At 37.8% G+C, this 23,509-nt stretch overlaps 1 long non-coding RNA gene across 1 annotated transcript in view; it reads right to left on the reverse strand.

The window, feature by feature from the left end:
• Positions 1-1,712, reverse strand: part of LOC132673365 (uncharacterized) — a 34,150-nt gene extending 32,438 nt beyond the window's left edge. The window contains exon 1 of the long non-coding RNA XR_009608020.1: positions 1,541-1,712. This is a non-coding gene — a long non-coding RNA (uncharacterized LOC132673365). The remainder of the gene's footprint in view (positions 1-1,540) is intronic.
• Positions 1,713-23,509: the final 21,797 nt, after the last annotated feature.

A 23,509-nucleotide genomic window follows, 5' to 3' on the forward strand; every position in this document is an offset into this window, starting at 1 on the left:
TATAGACAAAAGGCCTCTGGCATTTTTGCTCCACCCAGTTGCTCAAAGCTTACTCTTCCCCATCCTCAATACTCACTTCCTCCAGCTAGGCCCGTCTCCTCTGCTCAAACTGAGCCCATTCAGGCCCAAGCCACTTTTCTGCATACAGCGCCCTCCCTACTTTAAACTCCACTTTTCCTCGAAGCAAAGAAATTCTACCCACTTTTCCAAGATACAACTCAACCACCTCAGCATACTCTGAACAATTACAATACTGACAATCCAGAATAATAATCAAACCCAACATATGATGCCTTGTATTGCTACTGACTTAGTTCATAAGGCTTTTGATCATAGAAATCTCATATTGTCCTGATGTTATAGAACAGAAAGGGCTTAGCACAGGCTGGAAGCAGAAAAAAATGCACTAAACTGCTTGCAAGGATGGCCTGGCAGAGACTGCTTCCACTTGCTCAAAAACTGCTGCATTTTGCAGCTATACTGCACATCCCAGTCTCGTGGTGCTCAGGCACAGCCATATGACGGTGTTCCAGTCAATGAAATGTGAGCAGGACTGAAGTATGCATTTTCCAGCCCAAGGCTTTAAAGGAGCAGGTATGGCCACCCACATCCTTCCCCTTCCTTTGGCTACATGCAGAAATCGAGTCCCTCCGTTCTAAATCATTGTGTGGAAGAAGTCTCCTGCCAATAAGAACACCTGCTCCAGAAAATTATATAAATGAAAAATAAACTTCTATTGTGTTTGATCTATCATACACTTTGTGGTCTATTTGTTAGAGTAGCTAGCACTACTACCTGTTACAGATGGTGATCAAAATGACACTGGAGAAAATAATGGTGTTTGTAGTGGTGATGATTGTGAAGATGGCCACGGTTATGGGGCTGTGGTAATAGTGGGAATGTCAGTGGTGGTGGTAGTGATGGTAACAGTGACAATTTTAATGACTATAAAGATGGGGCTGATATCATTAATGACTGTGATACTACTATGGCAATAATAATTAAATAGGCTGCTGATAAAGACTTTCCCTGTTACCACAGAACTAGGTCCTAAAGCTAAAGAAAAAGAATCACTAAGTTCACCCTACTTAAATCAATATTCTCTATTTGGAGAAAATATAACCTTTTTATATTGATACCCCATCAAGTTGTGTCTTCAATATTCCAGTTACATCAGGAATGGGAACAGAGGTGATTCCTTAACTTTTTACAAAATGTTTACCAAGTGCCTACAAAATTCCAAGTCACATATTGAGGGGAATAACGTTGACAGTGACCACCATGGTGAAAATGATAATAGTTCTTGAGGGTCTCCCTTAGATGCCTGGGAGAGTCTGAGTTCCCTCTGCCCTCACTGTACCCCAGGCCATCTTCCCCTGTGATCAGGCATATCTGCTAAGATACTGGAGTGCTCACCAGTTAATAGAGACCCATTTTAATAAATATTAAGCAAAGTAGATGTTCATTGCTCACCCACGAAAACATCCAGGTCAGTCACCTAGGGGTGGGAAGGGTTGGTGAGGTTGGTGAGGTACCTCACCTCATTAGTCTGTCCACCTCTGGTTCTGCTATCTTCATCACATAGCTTCCATTTCAAGGGCAGCTCCCAGGCTCAGGTCCACATCCAATCCCTTGGAAGGAAGAAGAGGAAAGGGAAGCCATGAACCTTCCTTTAAACAGAAACACCCCCCAAAGCTGCAGGTGCTATTTCCACTCAGATTCCACTGCATAGAACCTGGTCACTTGGCAACACCCATTACCAGGGAGGCTGGAATGTCATCTTTAGTTGGGTGGCCACACAACCGGTGAGAAATTCCATTACTGTGTAAAAATGAGAGATGACTACTGGGGAATAGTTAGCAGTCTCTGCCACACAGTGGTGGCTCCATTAGTCAATGGGATCTTTTAAAATATATAAATTGGATCTTGTCACCCTCCCCCAAATTAAAATCTTGTTATTCCCTTAGAACAAACTCCAATTCCCCCACCATTGCCCACAATGCCCTATAAGATCTGAGGACACCTTCCCTCATTCAAACCTCATTTTATATGTCACTCTTCCTTACTCATAATCCTGTGCCCACATTGGCCACATTCTGTGAGATTACTGTAACATCTAAATTCCTTGCCATGTTGCAGATTTTGGATTTTCTGTTCTCTCTGCCAAGAATGTTTTTCTCTCAACTGTGCTCATGGCTGGCTCTTCCTAATGTTGTGAGTCCAGAATAAGTGGAAGCTCCCTACATAGGCCTTCCCTTGTCATCCTGTGTAAGCTAGACCCCCACCCACCTGCCAAAGTACTCTCTACTATGTCACTTCATACATTTTTCAGGACTCATCACCAATTGTAATATCTTGCTTATTTATTTGTTTATTTATTTATTTATTTATTTACTGTAAATATATAAATTTACAGCTTTTCCCCACTGGAAGATTAGCTCCCTGAGGTCTGGAACCCTGTCTTGTGTTTTCACTATAGAATCCCTATAACTAACATGTGTACGGACTCAATAAATATTTGTTAAGTAACACTTATTTTCCAGGGCCTCCTCCTTCCTTTCCAAGACTAACTGTCAATCCGTATTCATAATCATCCCTGAAAAGAGTTAGGTAGGCAATTGGCCCCTGAATGTACCTACCTAACCACCTGCTTGGTAGAGAATGTCTGGCTTACTGGTAGCTCCTACCCTATGAAAGCAACACACAGAGCAAAAGAGAGAAATTGGACATGATTCCTGATATTAAGGCCTGGAGACCACATTGCTAACAAAATATGGCCCAGTGAATGTGTCAGGCTCTTCCCCTGAATAAGAACGTTAAGGGGACAAAAGAGAGGGAGTCTGCCGTGATGAGGAACAGAGGCACTACTCCCTAAAGCTAATGATTTGAGTAGATTACTAAACATGAAAATAAAAGACCAAAGTGAAGAAGTGACGAAGAAAGCAATTAGCCATGGTTGCCAGAAGATGGAGCTGCTGGTCTTAGACACCCCTTCACTCTCTGCCTAAATAAGGATAAGTCATGCCACGTCTCTGGACAGTAGTCTCCTCATCTGTTAATAAGAGCATTGGACTAAGTCATTTCAACAGTGTCTTACAGCTACGATGGGCTATAGGGAAGAAGGGCTTTCTTCACTAGTCTTAAAGCCCACCAAGCTGCGGCATTGAATGCGTTCTGCTCCTAGCACCTCCCTGCTCCATGACTACATGGCTCCTTTTCTTCTCTTTTCTTTTCTTTTCTTTCTTTCTTTCTTTCTTTCTTTCTTTCTTTCTTTGTCTTGTTTTGTTTTTTTGTTTGTTTTTTGCCAAAGCAGTACTTTTGTTGCAGTTATTCAGTGATATTTTATACTTTAATTGTTATTTTTTTAGGTATTTGTTGTCTTCCTGTTTGTTTCTCCAAGTTTTTATTTAAATTCCAATTAGTTAACATACAATGTAATATTAGCTTCAGGTGTAGAATTTATTGATTCATCACTTACATACATGGCTCCTTTTCTAATCAAACTCTTGTTCAGCACATCCTGAGTCCACAAACATTGACAAAAGGGACTGGAGAGGGTCCTATTGCTGGTCTAGCAAGCTGGTATCTGTGAAGTCGCCAAGAGTGGCTTCTTGCCTTCTTTGGATTCTTTGCTATAAGGAGGCAAGCACACTGCCACTCTGTTTCCTGAGCATCATGCCAGCAAGGAGACAAGTCTTGCTTGTTCAATAGCCACGAAATTCCTAACATGTATGGAGACCTTAGATATCAAGCATTCACAAGTTAACGCTAACTTAACATCATGGGTAGCAACTTTTCTGAACTGGAGGAAAACAAAACTCCAAACTGTCTGTAGGCATTCCTCATAAAAGCCTACTTATAGAAAAAAGAGAGGGACAGAAAAATTCCAGAGTTTGGAACAAAAAAGAAAATACAAAACCAATAACCAAATATATTGCTTATCTATTTTAAATCTATCTCTAGACTAGCAGCTGTGAGTGATGATGCCCACGATAGATGACAGCTTTAAGGTAATGTCTTTACATCACCTAACTTCTAGGAAATGGCAAAATGATGCAGGATGACAGGAAGCTTGTGGGAATAACATAAAGGTAATTTTCTCTTAGAATTAGACTATTAAAAATTAATAAATTGCTAGAAAAAAACACAAGAAATAAAAAATCTGAATAATTCTATAATGATTAAAGAAACTAAAACTGTAAATTAAACAAAACTATTTCCACAAGGTAAGCCAAGATAACTATGCCAGAAAACTCTAAAAAAAAAAAACATTTAAAAAAAGAAATAAAGCCAGTATTATACACAGCCTTCCATAGATACAAAAAGAAGAAACATTGCCATCAGACTAGCATAACCCTATTAGTTCCAATATCTGACAAGGACAATACAAAAGAAGAAAAATACTGGACAAAATAATGTATAAATAGGGTGCAAAAATTATTTCAAAATGAGCGTGATTGGGGAAAAAAAAGTGATAGGGGAAGAGGTTCAAGATGGTAGCACAGAAAGATTCTGACCTCAGCTTTTCTGATAGACACAACAAATCAACAGCTACATATGGAAAATTTCCTCTGAAAAAGTCCTGAAAATGAGATAAACATCACCTCCACAACAAAGGATAAAAAGGCCACATCAATAGGGTAGGAGATGCAGAAGCACACTCTCATCAAAAATCCCATGCCAAGCACAGTGACTCTCAGTTGGGAGGGACCTTGAAAAAGTAGAATTTTTTCCTGAGGGGTGAGGGGCTTGTACTCCACATCAGGCACCCAGAACCTTGGATCCTGAACCGGAGAGATAAGCTCCCAAAATGTAAAACTAACAAGGATTACACCCAGGAGGACCAAAGAAGAGAGCCCACCCTTAAAGTGCTCATATGCAGATTCATTTGCCCCAGGACCCAATGCAAAAGAAGGAACTTTGAAAATTACCTAGACCATATGTGAAGGAGACACACTTACTAATCTTAAAGAACATGCTGAAGAAGCAGGAACCTGTTAGAACTCCCTCACAAGGGAAAAGCACTGGTAAGTACCATTTTTGTAATCTCACTCTATCTTGCTAATGCTGGCACTGGCAGACACCATTTTGGCAATCTCATTCTAACTTGCTAGTGCAATTAGGTCTTTCCCATCCCCCTGAATCACACCCACAACACAGCCAGCTGGGTGAGCACTCAGCTACCCATGTGCTGAAGCCATGCCACAACCAGCCAGATAAGCATCCTGCCCCCACACCTTCACCAGAGCCACACTATATTCAGCCAAGCAACAACCCCACCCCCATTCCCACACATCCTGCAATCACAACACAGTCAGCTGCATCACAGCCAACCCTCCCCCCCATACCTCATCTGCATCACAGACAACCTGTAGAGCATCTGGCACCCCCACATGGCAGTTGGATCACAGCTGGTGAGGCAAATGTCCTGCCCTTCCCCTACACTGCAGCCCTGCCACAGCCAGTGGACTCATGCAGGCCACAAAGCGGATGCCCCTGGAGTACCAACCTCTGATGACCAGGGAGATTGAGTTTCTGGACCCCACAGTTCATCTCTTACACAAGACCATGACTTCAACACTGGGAGAGATAGTTGTACCACCTCATACATTGACACAAACACAGAGAATTGGGTAAAGTGAGGAGATTGAGGATATGTTCCAAACAAAAGAACAAGACATAACCTTAGAAAAAAGACCTTAATGAAACAGAGATAAGGAATCTACCTGGTAAGGAGTTCAAAGTAATGGTCATAAAGATGTTTACAAAACTAGGGATAAGAATGAAAAAACACAATGAGAAATTCAACAAGGAAATAGAAAATATAAGAAAGTACCAAACAGAGGTCATGAAGCTGAAGAATACAATGGTTGAACTGAAAAAATATGCTGATGGGTTTAACAGCAGACTGAAGGAAGCAGAAGAAAGGATCAGCAAGCTGGGAGAGAAAGCAATGGAACTCACCCAAACAGAGCAGAAAAAGGGAAAAAGAATTTTAAAAAGTGAAGATACCTTAAGGGACCTATATGACAACATCAAGCAGAACAACATCCATATTACAGTTTCCAGAAGGGGAAGAGAGCGGGAAAGGGGCAGAAAATTTATTTAAATAAATAATGGCTGAAAACTAACCTAATCTAGGGAAGAAAACAGACATCTTGGTCTAGGAAGCACAGAGAGTTCCAAATAAGGTGAACCCAAATAGATCCACACCAAGACACATTACAATTAAAGATAAGAGAATCTTAAAAGCAGCAAAAAAAAATACAACATGTTATGTACTTAGGAAACTTCATAAAGCTATCAACTGATTTCTCAGCAGACACTTTGCAGGTCAGAAGGGAGTGCCATGAGATATTCAAAGTATTGAAAGAAAACAAAAATCCAACCAAGAAAACTTTATCTGGCAAACTTATTACTCAGAATAGAAAAAAGAGATAGTTTTTCAGATAAGCAAAAGCTAAAGTTAATCACCATTAAACTGGTCTTACAAGAAATGTTAAAGGGACTTTTTTAAGCTGAAAAGATAACACTAAGTAATGACAAGACAATGTACAAAAGTAAAAATATCACTGGAAAAGGTAAATATTTTTAAAGGCAGTAGATTAATCACTTATAAAGACTTTGAAGGTCAAAAGACATAAGTAGTAAAATTAGCTAAAACTACAATAATTAGTTAATGAATACATAAAATAAAAATATGTGAAAAGTGACATCAAAAATAAAACACGAAGGAGGAGTAAAAATATAGATTTTGGACTGTATTCAAATTTAAGTTGCTATCAACTTAAAATATATATATATATATATATATATATATATATATATACACACACACACACATAGATATCTATGTGTGTGTGTATGTGAAGCTCACAGTAACCACAAAGCAAAAATTTATAATAAATACACAAAAGAAATGCAAAAGGACTTTAACATAACACTAAGGAAAGCTGATGAGGGACCATAAGGCAAACTGAGGGCCAAGCACAAGCTAGTCACAACCCCTCACCCCACCAGGTGGGATATGTGTGATATTCCTCAAGCATTCCTGGCTGCTCAAGAGCAAAAAAAAAAAAAGGACAGAAAACAAATGGTTAAACTGATAGTCTCCATCAGTTTACAAATATTTTAGTAATATTACAAGAAAAAAGCAATCTTATCAATAGCCTAATCTCCGGGAACTCCCTACTATCTTAATGGTAATGCTTTGCTAGAGGGAAAAACAACTTTAGCTTGACAATAGTTAGGTCTCCAGTAATCTGTAAATCCTCTATAGCATATGGAAATCCCTTTAAGAAACTTCCCCTTGACTTTCCCTGCCCCAACTCCACAGTATTTAAGCAGTCACTCTGCACAACCCCTGTGCAGCTTTCTGCCCATGGGTCCTGTCCCCATGCTTTAACTTTTTCACCAAAAGTATCTTCAAGAATTCTTCCTTGGCCATCAGGTCCAAACCCCAAGAACCCCACCAATACCCCCAAACCCCATCAAAATCTATAAAACCACAAAGGAAGACAGAAAGAGAAGAAAGGAACAGAGAGGAACTATAGAAATAGGCAGAAAACAATTAACAAAATGGCAATAAGCACATATCCTTCAATAATCACCTTAAATGTAAATAGACTAAATTGTCCAATTAAAAGACATACAGGAGCTGAATAAATAAATTAAAAAAAACAAGGTTCATCTATATGCTGCTGACAAGACACTCACTTTAGAAGTAAGAACACATTCAGAATGAAATTGAACAGATAGAGAAAGATATTCCATGCAAATAGAAATGAAAAGAAAGTTGGTGTAACTATACTTATATCAGACAAAATAGACTTTAAATAAAGACTAAAAAAGACAAAGAAAAACATTACATAATGATAAAAGGGTCAATCAGCCAGAAGATATAACATTTATAAATATATATGCATCCAACATAGGAACTACAAAGTATATAAAGCAAATATTAACAGACACAAAGGGAGAAAATGACAGCAATATAATAATAGTAGGAAATTTTAAACCCCACTTACATCAATGGATAGATCAGACAGACAGAAATTCAATAGGGAAATATCAACCTTAAATGACACATAAGAGCAGATGGGTTTCTCAGTGACATCATCAAGTGTAATAATATTTGCATTATAGAGATCCCGGAAGGAGAAGAGAGAAAGAAAGGGTTAGAAAACTTACCTGAACAAATAATAGCTGAAAACATATCTAATCTGGGGGAGAAAACAGAAATCCAGGTCCAGGAAGCGTAGAAAACCCCTAACAAGGTTAACCCAAGAGGTCCACACCAAGACACATAATAATTAAAATGGCAAAAAGTAGTAACAGAGAATTTTTTAAGTGGCAGGAGAAAACAGTTACATACAAGGAAAACCCCATAAAGCTATCAGTTGATTTTTCAGCAGAAACTTTGCTGGCCAGAAGGAGTGGCATGACATATCAAGTGCTGAAAGGAGAAAACCTGCAAGCAAGAATACTCTCCCCAGCAAGATTATCATTCAGAATAGAAGGAGAAATAAAGAGTTTTCCAGACAAACAAGTTAAAGGAGTTGATCACCTTTAAATCAGTTCCACAAGAAATGTTAAAGAGAAGACTTTAAGTGGAAAGAAAAGGCCAAAACTAGAAGTAAGAAAATTTGAAAGGAAAAAACACTTTACAGGTAAATGCAAACATATACTTAAGGTAGTAGGTTAATCACTTTTAAGCCAATATAAAGGCAAAAACACAAAAGTAGTAGAATCAATTATATCTACAAAGATTAATCAAGGATATACAAAATTAAAAGATGTGAAGTATGACATCTTATACATAAAATATGGAAGGAATAAAAGTTTCATGCTTTTAGAATGTGTTCAAACTTAAGCAAACATCAACTTACTACAAACTCCTATACACATAAGATATTATATATGAACGTAATGACAACCACAAATCAAAAACCTATAGCAGATACACAAAAAAATAACAAGCAACATTAAAGAAAGATATCAAACTACAAGGGAAGGAACCAAAGAAGAAGAAAGAAAAGAGAAGAACTACAAAACAACCAGAAAACAATTAACAAAATGACAGGACATATATAATATCAATAATTACTTTAAATGTAAATGGACTAAATACTTCACTCAAAAGACATAGAGTGGCTAAATGAATAAAAAATTTTTAAAAAGACCCATCTATATGCTCTCTTCAAGAGACTTACTTCAGACCTAAAGACACATACAGACTGAAAGTGAAGGGCTATAAAAATATAAATCATGCAAATGGAAACAAACAAACAAACAAACAAAAAACTGGGGTAGTGATACTTATACCAAACAAAATAGATCTGAAAACAAAGACTGTGGCAACAGACAAAGAAAGACACTACATAATGATAAAGGGATCAATACAAAAAGAGGATATAATTATTAAAAATATTTATGCACCTGGGGTGTCTGGCTGGCTAGGTCAGAAAAGTATGCAACTCTTGATCTTGGAGTCATGAATTCAAGCCCCACATTTGGTGTAGAGATTACTAAAGTAAATAAAACTTTTAAAAAAATATATCTATGCACCCAAAAAAGGAGCATCTAAATACATAAAGCAAATATTATCAGACATAAAAGGAGAAATTGACAGTAATATAATAATAGTAGGGGACTTTAATACCCCACCTACTTCAATGGATAAATCATACAAACAGAAAATCAACCAGAAAACAGTGGCTTTGAACAGCACATTAAGCCAGATGGACCTAACAGATATATACAGAACATTCCATTCAAAAACAGCAGATTACACATTCTTTTCAAGTGTACATGGGACATTCTCCACATATATCACATGTTAGGCCACAAAACAAATCTCAGTAAATTTAAGAAGATTGAAATTATATCAAGCATCTTTTCTGACCACAACAGTATGAATCTACAAATCAATTACAAGAAAATATCTGGAAAGAAAACAAATTCATGGAGGCTAAACAAAATCCTACTAAATTCCACTAAATCCTACTAAAACTCAATCAAGAAACCAAAGAGGAAATTTTTAAAAAATTCATGGAGATAAGTGAAAGTGAAAATATAATGGTCCAAAATTTTTGAGACACAGCAAAAGCAATTCAAAGAGGGAAGTTTATAGCAATACAGGTCTTACCTCAAGAAATAAGAAAAAATTGCAAATAAACAACCTAACCTTACATCAGAAGGAGCTAGGAAAAGAACAAAGTTCAAAGCTAGCAGAAGGAAATAAATAATAAAGATTATAGCAAAAGCAAATTAAATAGAAACCAAAAAAATTATTATTATTATTATTATTATTATCATTATTAACAATAATATTATTGTTAACAACAATACATTGTAACAATATATTATAAAAATATATAATAAAGAATAATAATATACAATAATTTTGTATACAATAATATACAATAATAATAAAACAAAAAGCTGGCTCTTTGAAAAGATAAACAAAATTTATAAACTTTTAGCCAGACTCATCATGAAAAAGAGAGAAGACTCAAATCAACAAAATCAGAAATGAAGAATAACAAACCCACAGAAATACAAAAGATCATAAGAGACTACTATGAACAATTTTATGCCAACAAATTGGACAACCTAGAAGAAATGGATAAATTCCTAGAAACACATAATCTTCCAAAATCAAGTCAGGAAGAAATAGAAAATGTGAACAGACTGATTACTAGCAATGAAATTAAATCAGTAATCAAAAAACTCCCAGCAAACAAAAAAGCTTAGGACCACATGGCTTTACAGATGAGTTCTACCAAACATTTAAAGAACAGTTAATACCTATTCTTCTCAAACTGTTCCAAAATAATACAAGAAGGATAAGTTCCAAATTCATTCTATGAGGCCAGCATTACCCTGATAACCAAACCAGATAAAAACACCACAAGAAAAGGAAACTATAGGCCAACATATCTGATGAACATAAATATAAAAATCTACAACAAAATATTAGGAAACTGAAATCAACAGTAAATTTTAAAGATTATTTACCACAATCAAGTAAGATTTATCCCAGAGATGCAAGGTTAAATAATCACAAATCAATAAATGTAATACACCACATTAACCAAAAAAAGTGATAAAAATCATTTGACCATATAAATAGATACAGAAAAAGCATTTGACAAAATAAACATCCACTTATAATAAAAACTCTCAATAAGCTGGGTTTAGAGGGAACATACCTCAACATAATAAAGACCATATATAACAAACCCGCAACTAACATCATCCTTAACAGGGAAAAACTGGAAGCTTTCCCTCTAAGATCAGGAAAAAGACAAAGATGTCAACTCTCACCACTTTTATTCAACACAGTACTAAAAGTCCTAGCTGCAGGAAGGAAGGAAAGAAATTGGTTAGGAAGAAGTAAAACTGTCACTATTTGTCATATGACATGATACTATATGTAGAAAACCTTAAAGACTCCACCAAGAAAGTATTAGAACTGATAAATGAGTTTAGTAAAGTTTCAGGATACAAAATTAATATATATCTAGAAATCGATAGCATTTCTATACTAATAAAAAAGTAGCAGAAATAGAAATTAAGAAAACAATCCCATTTACTATTGCACAGAAAATAATAAAATACCTAGGGATAAATTAAACCAAGAAGATGAAAGGCCTCTACTCTGAAAAACTATGACATTGATTAAAGAAACTGAAGACAACCAAACAAATGGAAAGGTATCCCATACTCACGGATTGGAAGAATTAATATCATTAAAATCTCCATACTACCCAAAGCAATCTACAGATTCAATACAATCCCTATCAAAATATCAATAGCATTTTTCACAGAACTAGAGCAAATAATCCTAAAACTTGTATAGAACCACAAAAGACCTCAAACAGCCAAAGCAATCTTGAGAAAGAAGAACAAAGCTGGAGGTAACACAATCCCAGATTTCAAGCTATACTACAAAGCTATAGTAATCAAAATAGTATGGAACTGACAAATAGATTCATATATGAATAGAACAGAACAAAGAGCCCAGAAATAAACTCACATGTATATGGTCAATTAATCTACAACAAAAAAGGCAAGAATATACAATGAGGAAAAGATAGTCTTTTCAATAAATGGTGTTGGGAAAACTAGATAGCTACATGCACATAATGAAACTAGATCATTCTCTTACACCACACACAAAAGTAAGCTCAAAAGGCATTAAATAACTGTGACAGCTGAATGTGACACTTCAATGTGACACTTGAAACTCCCAAAAGAAAACATAAGCAACAATCTCTTGGACATCAGTCATAGCAACACTTTTCTGGATCTGTCTCCTCAGTTAAAGGAAACAAAAGCAAAAATAAGCTATTGGGACTACACCAAAATAAAAAGCTTTTGCACCATGAAGGAAATCATCAACAAAATGAAAAGGCAACCTACTGAATGGAAGAAGGTATTTGCAATTGACATATCTGATAAGGAGTTATTATCTAGAATATATAAAGAATTCATATAGCTCAATACTAAAAAAAAAAATTCAATTTAAAAATGGGCAGAGGACCTGAATAGACATTTTTCCATAGAAGACATACAGATGGCTAACACACATGAAAAGATGCTCTACATCACTAATCATCAGGGAGATGCAAATCAGAACCACAATGAGATACCACCTCACACCAGGCAGATTTATGGAATCATAAATGGCATTATCTCTTAAATTTCATTTATGTGTCTATTGCTAGTCTGTAGAAATACAATTGATTTTTGTGTTTGTATATTGACCTGTATTCCTGCAAAATTCAACTATTTTTTCAGCTTTTTTCTTTTGTACTGTCAACGCTTATGCTTATGCAATTTATGAATAAAGAGAGTTTTATTTTGTCCTTTCTAGTCTTCTTCTTTGCCTGGCTAGGGCCTCCAGCACGATGTTGGACAGAAGTGGCTGGGAAGGAAAAAAGAGGTAATGCCATTTATGATGGCATCAAAAAATATCAACTATGTAGGAAGAAATCCAGTGCCATCTTGGAGTCAACTTCTACCTGCTCGTGACAGCCAATTGAACACATTTACATTCATTTTCTACTGTAGCATAACAAATTAGCACATACACAACACCTGTGTATTACACCTCACATTCTGAAGGTCAGAACTTTGCACAGTGTGGCTGGGTTCTCTGCTCAGGGTCTCTCAGGGCCAAAACCAAGTTGTCAATGGGCTGAGTTCTCATCTGGAGGCCCTGGAGAAAAATGTACTTCCAGCCTCATTTCGTTGTTGGCAGAATTCAGTTCCTTGCAGTTGCAGGACTGAAGTTCCCATTTTCTTGCTGGCTGTCAGTCAGGGGCACTCTAAGCACTCAAGGTCACATGCATTCCTTGTCATATGGCCCCCTCCAGCAACAGAGAATTTCTTGCACCTCAAATTTCTCTAGTGCTTCAAATCTCTATATTTCTTTCTAGTGACCACACACAAAAAACTTTCTACTTTTAAAGTGCTCATGTGACTATGTCACATTCATCCAGATAATGTCCCAATCTAAGGTCAGATGTGCAACATAACTTAATCACAGAAAAATCCATCATCTTCATGGTCCTGGGACTTTGCACGGCATGTAAACAAGAAAAAGGGTAATCTTGGGAAATATTTTAGAATCCCACCCAACACAGTCTGCTCTCTGGACCTTAAATATTTACATCCTCTCAAACGCAAAAACATACTTACTTCTTCCAAGATTGGCATTATTCTCACCTCATTACAGTACCAACTCAAAATCCAAGTTCTCACATAAATCTTTTCAGCTCAAAAGCCAAAATTTCATCATATAAAATATCTAGTCAGGTGTGGATGAGGCTCCTAGGTGAAATCCATCAGTATAGCTCCAAGGCATATTTATTCTCCATCTGTGGGCCTGTGAAACTAGAAACTGTTATCTGCCCTAACATTCCCATCATACAATTGTGGGACAACTGTACAGTAATGGTTACACGCATTCTGGTTCAACAAAGGGAAAAGTGGAAAGTAAAAAGTAGTCACCAGTCCAGAACAGTTTTGTAATCAAGCCAGCCAAACACCAGCCAGAGGTCCTTGATTAGGCTTCCTGGCCTGAGAATTACCCTCTGTGGCTCCTGGCTCCACCTTCCGAGTTATCCTTATGAAAGATAGCATGTGTTTGCAAAAAAGTGTTGTGTGTTTTAGACAAAAGCCACATTCACACATCATTTCAAAATAATCCCTTCTCTATCTTGGACTTCCTATGAGAAGGCTGACGGACAAACCTTCTAAGCTTCCCAGAAGCCCTCTGGCTTGAGAAGACCTATAGGAGCTCCCTTAACCCCTTAGATTCTGTGTGGCTGAATACTCTGACTCTCTTTATCTTCCCAGGGCTTCAGCAAAGGGCTTTCCAATCACACACAGCCCTTTCTCTGAGCCACACTTACAACAGTCATTGTGACTTAACATCTTTTGCCATCTGGAGAAGGTGAAAATTTGCAAAATCATCCAGTCCTGGTTCCTTTTTGTTTACAGTTCTTCCCTCAATTTTGCTTTCTCTTTCATTTTACCATAAGCAACAAGAAGAAACCAGGGAGCACCTTCAGCACTTTGTTTTGAAATCTCCTTAGCCATATAGGTAAATTCACCTCTAATAGATTCTGCTTTCTACATAACTGCAGACCCAATTTTGTTAAGATTTTGTAAGAAGGCTAACTCTCCCTCCAATCTCCAGTAATATATTCCTTACTTAATTCTGATCCCTCACCCAGAGTGTTCTCAAATTCCAGATTTCTATTAGTAGTCTGTTCACAGCTAATTTAGGTTTTCTCTAAGGCAATTTAGGATATCTCTATAATGCTCACTTCCTTCTGAGCTTTCACTAGCAGAACTTTTAATGTCCATATTTCTAGTATCAGTTTGTTCAAGGCAATTAAGGGTTGTTTTTTTTTATATATTACTCCCCAAAATTCTTTCAGCTTCTGCCAATGGACTGATTCCAAAGTTACTTCAACATTTATATTCAAACTTTCCAATCAGTAAATGTTCACAGATAAGGCGTAGTACAAAGAGATCCCATGTGTCCATTGCCCAGTTTCCCCTGATGGTTACATGTTGCAAAACAATCACAACTGGATATTGACATAGATATAGTCAAAATGCAGAACAGTTCCAACACCGAGTACTCTCAATGTCACCATTTTATACCCACCCCCAGCTCCTTCCTCTCTGATCCCTTGGAACTACTAATCTGTTCTCAGTTTCTATAATACTGACATTTCAAGAATGCTGTAAAAATGCAGTCATACAATATCGAACACTTTGAGATAAACTATTTTTCACATGGCATGACTCCCTGAGAGTTCGTCCAAGTTGTGGCATGTATCATAGCTCATTCCTTTAATTGCACAGTAATATTCCACAGGATGGATGTACCACAGTTTGTTTGACCATTCACCCATTGAACAACATCTTTGTTGTTTCCATTTGGGGGCTTTTAAAGCTGCTATGAATATCTGTGTAGTTTTTGTGTGAATATTTTTCATTTCTCTGAAACAAACACCAGAGTGCAACACTGGGTTGTATAGCATGTATGATCAGGTTTTAAGGCACTGCCAGACTATTTTTCAGAGTGGCCATACCATTTTACCTTCCCATATGCACGTAGGAGTGATCTAATTTTCCTTCATCCTTGCCAGCATTTGGTATTATCATTATTTTTTAATTTTAGCCATTCCGACAAGTGTGTAATAAACCTCTTTGTGTTATGATTTACACTGACTAATGCATGTTGAACATTTTTACATATGCTAGCTTTCCATTTGCATATCTGACTGGTGAAAAGTCTGTTCTTTCATGGCATTTGTCCATTTTCTAACTAGATTGTTCACTGTTGAGTTTTGAAAATCCATTATACATTCTAGATACTAGTCCTTTGTCAGATATGTGGTTTGCAAATATTTTCTCTTCACATTATCATTTTCACAGGATCCTTCACAGAGGAAACTTTTTATTTTGATGAAGTTCAATATATCAATTTTTCCTTTTTGGTGGTTTTAAAAAATTTTTTTTAAGATTTTATTTTTAAGTAATCTCTACACCCAATGTGGGGCTTGAACTCACAACCTTATGATCAAGAGTCACATATTCTACTGACTAAACCAGCCTGGTGCCCTGTTTTTGGTGTTTTTGATGCCAGGTCTAAAAACTTTTATCTAACTTTAGATTAAAAACACAAAAGAAGGGAGGAAGATGGCGGCGTAGGAGGACGCTGGGCTCACTGCGCGTCCTGCTGATCACTTAGATTCCACCTACACCTGCCTAAATAACCCAGAAAACTGCCAGAGGATTAGCAGTACGGAGTCTCCGGAGCCAAGCGCAGAGAGGCCCACGGAAGAGGGTAGGAAAGGCGGCGAGGCGGTGCGTGCTCCACGGACTGGCGGGAGGGAGCCAGGGCGGAGGGGCAGCCTGCCGGCCAAGCAGAGCCCCGGAGTCTGGCTGGCAAAAGCAGAGGGGCCGGACGGAGTGTGTTCCGACAGCAAGCGCGACTTAGCCTCTGGGAGGTCATAAGTTAACAGCTCTGCGCGGAAAGCGGGAAGGCTGGAGGACAAAGGGAGGGAGAGCTGCTGAGCCCCCGGACGACAGAGCTCAGTTTGGTGGGGAACAAAGGCACTCACCAGCGCCATCTCCCTCGCCCATCCCCCAGCCAAAATCCCAAAGAGAACCAGTTCCTGCCAGCGAACTTGCTCGCTCCAAGCAAACACCCAACTCTGTGCTTCTGCGGAGCCAAACCTCCGGCAGTGGATCTGACTCCCTCCTGCTGCCACAGGGCCCCTCCTGAAGTGGATCACATAAGGAGAAGCGAGCTAAGCCTGCCCCTCCTGCTCCCGTGCACCTTGCCTACCCACCCCAGCTAATATGCCAGATCCCCAGCAACACAAGCCTGGCTGTGTGCAAGTAGCCCAGACGGGCCACGCCACCCCACAGTGAATCCCGCCCCTAGGAGAGGGGAAGAGAAGGCACACACCAGTCTGACTGTGGCCCCAGCTGTGGGCTGGGGGCAGACATCAGGACTGACTGCGGCCCCTCCCACCAACTCCAGTTATACACCACAGCACAGGGGAAGTGCCCTGCAGGTCCTCACCACTCCAGGGACTATCCAAAATGGCCAAACGGAAGAATTCCCCTCAGAAGAATCTCCAGGAAATAACAACAGCTAATGAACTGACCAAAAAGGATTTAAATAATATAACAGAAAGTGAATTTAGAATACTAGTCATAAAATTAATCGCTGGGCTTAAAAACAGTATAGAGGACAGCAGAGAATCTCTTGCTACAGAGATCAAGGGACTAAGGAACAGTCACGAGGAGCTGAAAAGCGCTTTAAACGAAATGCAAAACAAAATGGAAACGACGACGGCTCGGATTGAAGAGGCAGAGGAGAGAATAGGTGAACTAGAAGATAAAGTTATGGAAAAAGAGGAAGCTGAGAGAAACAGAGATAAAAAAATCCAGGAGTATGAGGGGAAAATTAGAGAACTAAGTGATACACTAAAAAGAAATAATATACGCATAATTGGTATCCCAGAGGAGGAAGAGAGAAGGAAAGGTGCTGAAGGGGTACTTGAAGAAATAATAGCTGAGAACTTCCCTGAACTGGGGAAGGAAAAAGGCATTGAAATCCAAGAGGCACAGAGAACTCCCTTCAGACGTAACTTGAATTGATCTTCTACACGACATATCATAGTGAAACTGGCAAAATACAAGGATAAAGAGAAAATTCTGAAAGCAGCAAGGGAAGGGATAAACGTGCCCTAACATATAAAGGGAGACCTATAAGACTCGTGACTGATCTCTCTTTTGAAACTTGGCAGGCCAGAAAGGACTGACACGATATCTTCAGTGTGCTAAACAGAAAAAATATGCAGCCGAGAATCCTTTATCCAGCAAGTCTGTCATTTAGAATAGAAGGAGAGATAAAGGTCTTCCCAAACAAACAAAAACTGAAGGAATTTGTCACCACTAAACCAGCCCTACAAGAGATCCTAAGGGGGATCCTGTGAGACAAAGTACCAGAGACATCACTACAAGCATAAAACATACAGACATCACAATGACTCTAAACCCATATCTTTCTATAATAACACTGAATGTAAATGGATTAAATGCACCAACCAAAAGACATAGGGTATCAGAATGGATAAAAAAACAAGATCCATCTATTTGCTGTCTACAAGAGACTCATTTTAGACCTGAGGACACCTTTAGATTGAGAGTGAGGGGATGGAGAACTATTTATCATGCTCCTGGAAGCCAAAAGAAAGCTGGAGTAGCCATACTTATATCAGACAAACTAGACTTTAAATTAAAGGCTATAACAAGAGATGAAGAAGGGCATTATATAATAATTACAGGGTCTATCCATCAGGAAGAGCTAACAATTATAAATGTCTATGCGCCAAATACCGGAGCCCCCAAATATATAAAACAATTACTCATAAACATAAGCAACCTTATTGATAAGAATGTGGTCATTGCAGGGGACTTTAACACTCCACTTACAGAAATGGATAGATCATCTAGACACATGGTCAATAAAGAAACAAGGGCCCTGAATGATACATTGGATCAGATGGACTTGACAGATATATTTAGAACTCTGCATCCCAAAGCAACAGAATATACTTTCTTCTCGAGTGCACATGGAACATTCTCCAAGATAGATCATATACTGGGTCACAAAACAGCCCTTCATAAGTTTACAAGAATTGAAATTATACCATGCATACTTTCAGACCACAATGCTATGAAGCTTGAAATCAACCACAGGAAAAAGTCTGGAAAACCTCCAAAAGCGTGGAGGTTAAAGAACACCCTACTAAAGAATGAGTGGGTCAACCAGGCAATTAGAGAAGAAATTAAAAAATATATGGAAACAAACGAAAATGAAAATACAACAATCCAAACGCTTTGGGATGCAGCGAAAGCAGTCCTGAGAGGAAAATACATTGCAATCCAGGCCTATCTCAAGAAACAAGAAAAATCCCAAACACAAAATCTAACAGCACACCTAAAGGAAACAGAAGCAGAACAGCAAAGGCAGCCTAAACCCAGCAGAAGAAGAGAAATAATAAAGATCAGAGCAGAAATAAACAATATAGAATCTAAAAAAACCATAGAGCAGATCAACGAAACCAAGAGTTGGTTTTTTGAAAAAATAAACAAAATTGACCAACCTCTAGCCAGGCTTCTCAAAAAGAAAAGGGAGATGACCCAAATAGATAAAATCATGAATGAAAATGGAATTATTACAACCAATCCCTCAGAGATACAAACAATTATCAGGGAATACTATGAAAAATTATATGCCAACAAATTGGACAACCTGGAAGAAATGGACAAATTCCTAAACACCCACACTCTTCCAAAACTCAATCAGGAGGAAATAGAAAGCTTGAACAGACCCATAACCAGTGAAGAAATTGAATTGGTTATCAAAAATCTCCCAACAAATAAGAGTCCAGGACCAGATGGCTTCCCAGGGGAGTTCTACCAGACGTTTAAAGCAGAGATAATACCTATCCTTCTCAAGCTATTCCAAGAAATAGAAAGGGAAGGAAAACTTCCAGACTCATTCTATGAAGCCAGTATTACTTTGGTTCCTAAACCAGACAGAGACCCAGTAAAAAAAGAGAACTACAAGCCAATATCCCTGATGAATATGGATGCAAAAATTCTCAATAAGATACTAGCAAATCGAATTCAACAACATATAAAAAGAATTATTCACCATGATCAAGTGAGATTCATTCCTGGGCTGCAGGGCTGGTTCAACATTTGCAAATCAATCAATGTGATACATCACATTAACAAAAAAAAAGAGAAGAACCACATGATCCTGTCAATCGATGCAGAAAAGGCCTTTGACAAAATCCAGCACCCTTTCTTAATAAAAACCCTTGAGAAAGTCGGGATAGAAGGAACATACTTAAAGATCATAAAAGCCATTTATGAAAAGCCCACAGCTAACATCATCCTCAATGGGGAAAAACTGAGAGCTTTTTCCCTGAGATCAGGAACACGACAGGGATGCCCACTCTCACCGCTGTTGTTTAACATAGTGCTGGAAGTTCTAGCATCAGCAATCAGACAACAAAAGGAAATCAAAGGCATCAAAATTGGCAAAGATGAAGTCAAGCTTTCGCTTTTTGCAGATGACATGATATTATACATGGAAAATCCGACAGACTCCACCAAAAGTCTGCTAGAACTGATACATGAATTCAGCAAAGTTGCAGGATACAAAATCAATGTACAGAAATCAGTTGCATTTTTATACACTAACAATGAAGCAACAGAAAGACAAAGAAACTGATCCCATTCACAATTGCACCAAGAAGCATAAAATACCTAGGAATAAATCTAACCAAAGATGTAAAACATCTGTATGCTGAAAACTATAGAAAGCTTATGAAGGAAATTGAAGAAGATATAAAGAAATGGAAAGACATTCCCTGCTCATGGATTGGAAGAATAAATATTGTCAAAATGTCAAATAATGTCAAAATGTCAAAATGTCAAAATATTGTCAAAACCCAAAGCTATCTACACATTCAATGCAATCCCAATCAAAATTGCACCAGCATTCTTCTCGAAACTAGAACAAGCAATCCTAAAATTCATATAGAACCACAAAAGGCCCCAAATAGCCAAAGTAATTTTGAAAAAGAAGACCAAAGCAGGAGGCATCACAATCCCAGACTTTAGCCTCTACTACAAAGCTGTCATCATCAAGACAGCATGGTATTGGCACAAAAACAGACACATAGACCAATGGAATAGAATAAAAACCCCAGAACTAGACCCACAAACGTATGGCCAACTCATCTTTGACAAAGCAGGAAAGAACATCCGATGGAAAAAAGACAGTCTCTTTAACAAATGGTGCTGGGAGAACTGGACAGCAACATGCAGAAGGTTGAAACTAGACCACTTTCTCACACCATTCACAAAAATAAACTCAAAATGGATAAAGGACCTGAATGTGAGACAGGAAACCATCAAAACCCTAGAGGAGAAAGCAGGAAAAGACCTCTCTGACCTCAGCCGTAGCAATCTCTTACTCGACACATCCCCAAAGGCAAGGGAATTAAACGCAAAAATGAATTACTGGGACCTTATGAAGATAAAAAGCTTCTGCACAGCAAAGGAAACAATCAACAAAACTAAAAGGCAACCAACGGAATGGGAAAAGATATTTGCAAATGACACATTGAACAAAGGGCTAGTATCCAAAATCTACAAAGAGCTCACCAAACTCCACACCCGAAAAACAAATAACCCAGTGAAGAAATGGGCAGAAAACATGAATAGACACTTCTCTAAAGAAGACATCCAGATGGCCAACAGGCACATGAAAAGATGTTCAACATCGCTCCTTATCAGGGAAATACAAATCAAAACCACACTCAGATATCACTTCATGCCAGTCAGAGTGGCCAAAATTAACAAATCAGGTGACTATAGATGCTGGAGAGGATGTGGAGAAATGGGAACCCTCTTGCACTGTTGGTGGGAATGCAAATTGGTGCAGCCGCTCTGGAAAGCAGTGTGGAGGTTCCTCAGAAAATTAAAAATAGACCTACCCTATGACCCAGCAATAGCACTGCTAGGAATTTACCCAAGGGATACAGGAGTACTGATGCATAGGGGCACTTGTACCCCAATGTTTATAGCAGCAGTCTCAACAATAGCCAAATTATGGAAAGAGCCTAAATGTCCATCAACTGATGAATGGATAAAGAAATTGTGGTTTATATACACAATGGAATACTACGTGGCAATGAGAAAGAATGAAATATGGCCTTTTGTAGCAACGTGGTTTCAACTGGAGAGTGTGATGCTAAGTGAAATAAGCCATACAGAGAAAGACAGATACCATATGGTTTCACTCTTATGTGGATCCTGAGAAACTTAACAGAAACCCATGGGGGAGGGGAAGGAAAAAAAAAAAAAAAAAGAGGTTAGAGTGGGAGAGAGCCAAAGCATAAGAGACTCTTAAAAACTGAGAACAAACTGAGGGTTGATGGGGGGTGGGAGGGAGGGGAGGGTGGGGAATGGGTATTGAGGAGGGCACCTTTTGGGATGAGCACTGGGTGTTGTATGGAAACCAATTTGACAATAAATTTCATATATTGGAAAAAAAATTTTTTAAAAAAATAAATAAAAACACAAAAGAAAGTCCTGTGTTACCTTCTAAAAGTTTTATAATTTTACATTTTACATTCAAGTCTATGATCCTTTACAAGTATAATTTTTCATTTAAGTTGTGAGGTTTAGGTGAAGGTTCTTTTTTTTGCTTATCTATATCAAATTTTTCCAGCACTGTTTGTTGAAAAGGCTGTCCTGCCTCTATTGAATTGTTTTTGTGTCTTTATCAAAAATGAGTTGAGGATATTTGTGCATGTCTATATATGGGTCCTCTAATATGCTGCATTGATCTATGTGTCTATCCCTCCACCAATATCACAATGTTGATTACTATAACTACATACTAAATATATAAGTATTTGGGGTAAAATGATAACCCTACTTTGTAATTCTTTTTAAGATTATTTTAGCTATCAGGGTGCCTGGGTGGCTCAGTTGATTGAGCGGCTGACTCTTTATTTTGCTTCAGGTAATGATCCCCTGGTCATGGTATGAGCCCCACGTCAGGCTCTGTACTGAGTGTGCAGCCTGTTTAAGATTTTTTTTTTCTCTCTCTCTCTCTCTCTGTCCCTCCCTTGCTCTCTCCCTCTCTCTCTGTTTCAAATAAAAACATATATATTATTTTAGCTATTCTAGTTCTTTTAAATTTCCATATAAATTTTAGAACAATCTTGTCCATGTCTATAAAAAAAAAGTCTTGCTGGGGTTTTGATATAAATTGCATTAAGCCTGCATATCAAATTGAGGAGAGTTGGTTTCTTTACTATATTGAATTTCCCAATCCAATATTATTTTCATCCCAACCCAACATTATTTTCATCAGGATTTTGCAATTTTCAGTACATAGATCCTATACATATTTAAAGTTTATACATAAATTTTTCATTTTCTTTGATTGATTATAAGTGGCACTGTATTTTTAATTTCAGCTTTGTAGTATTAGTACATAGAAATGCAACTGATATTCATGTTGATGTATCCTGTGACCTTGCTGAACTCACCTGTTAGTTCTAGGAGGATTTTTATTTTTTTCATATATTCCTTGGGATTTTCTATATAAATATCATTACATCTGCAAATCTAGACAGTTTTATTTCTTCCTTCACAATCTGTATGTATTTTCTTTTTCTTGACTTATTACAGTGGCTATAACTTCCAGTAAGAGTAGAGTAAGAGTATTGAGTAAGAATAGTGAGAGCTGACATCCTTGCCTTGTTCCCAATCTTAGGGGAAAGCATTCAGTCTTTCACCATGAAACATCACTTGATGTTAGCTATAGAGTTTTTTTATTTTTAGATGCTCTTTATCAAGTTGAGATAGTTTC

The sequence above is a fragment of the Panthera onca genome, chromosome C1 (assembly GCF_046562875.1).
Source record: "Panthera onca isolate mPanOnc1 chromosome C1, mPanOnc1 haplotype 2, whole genome shotgun sequence".
In the NCBI taxonomy this organism is placed as follows: domain Eukaryota; kingdom Metazoa; phylum Chordata; class Mammalia; order Carnivora; family Felidae; genus Panthera; species Panthera onca.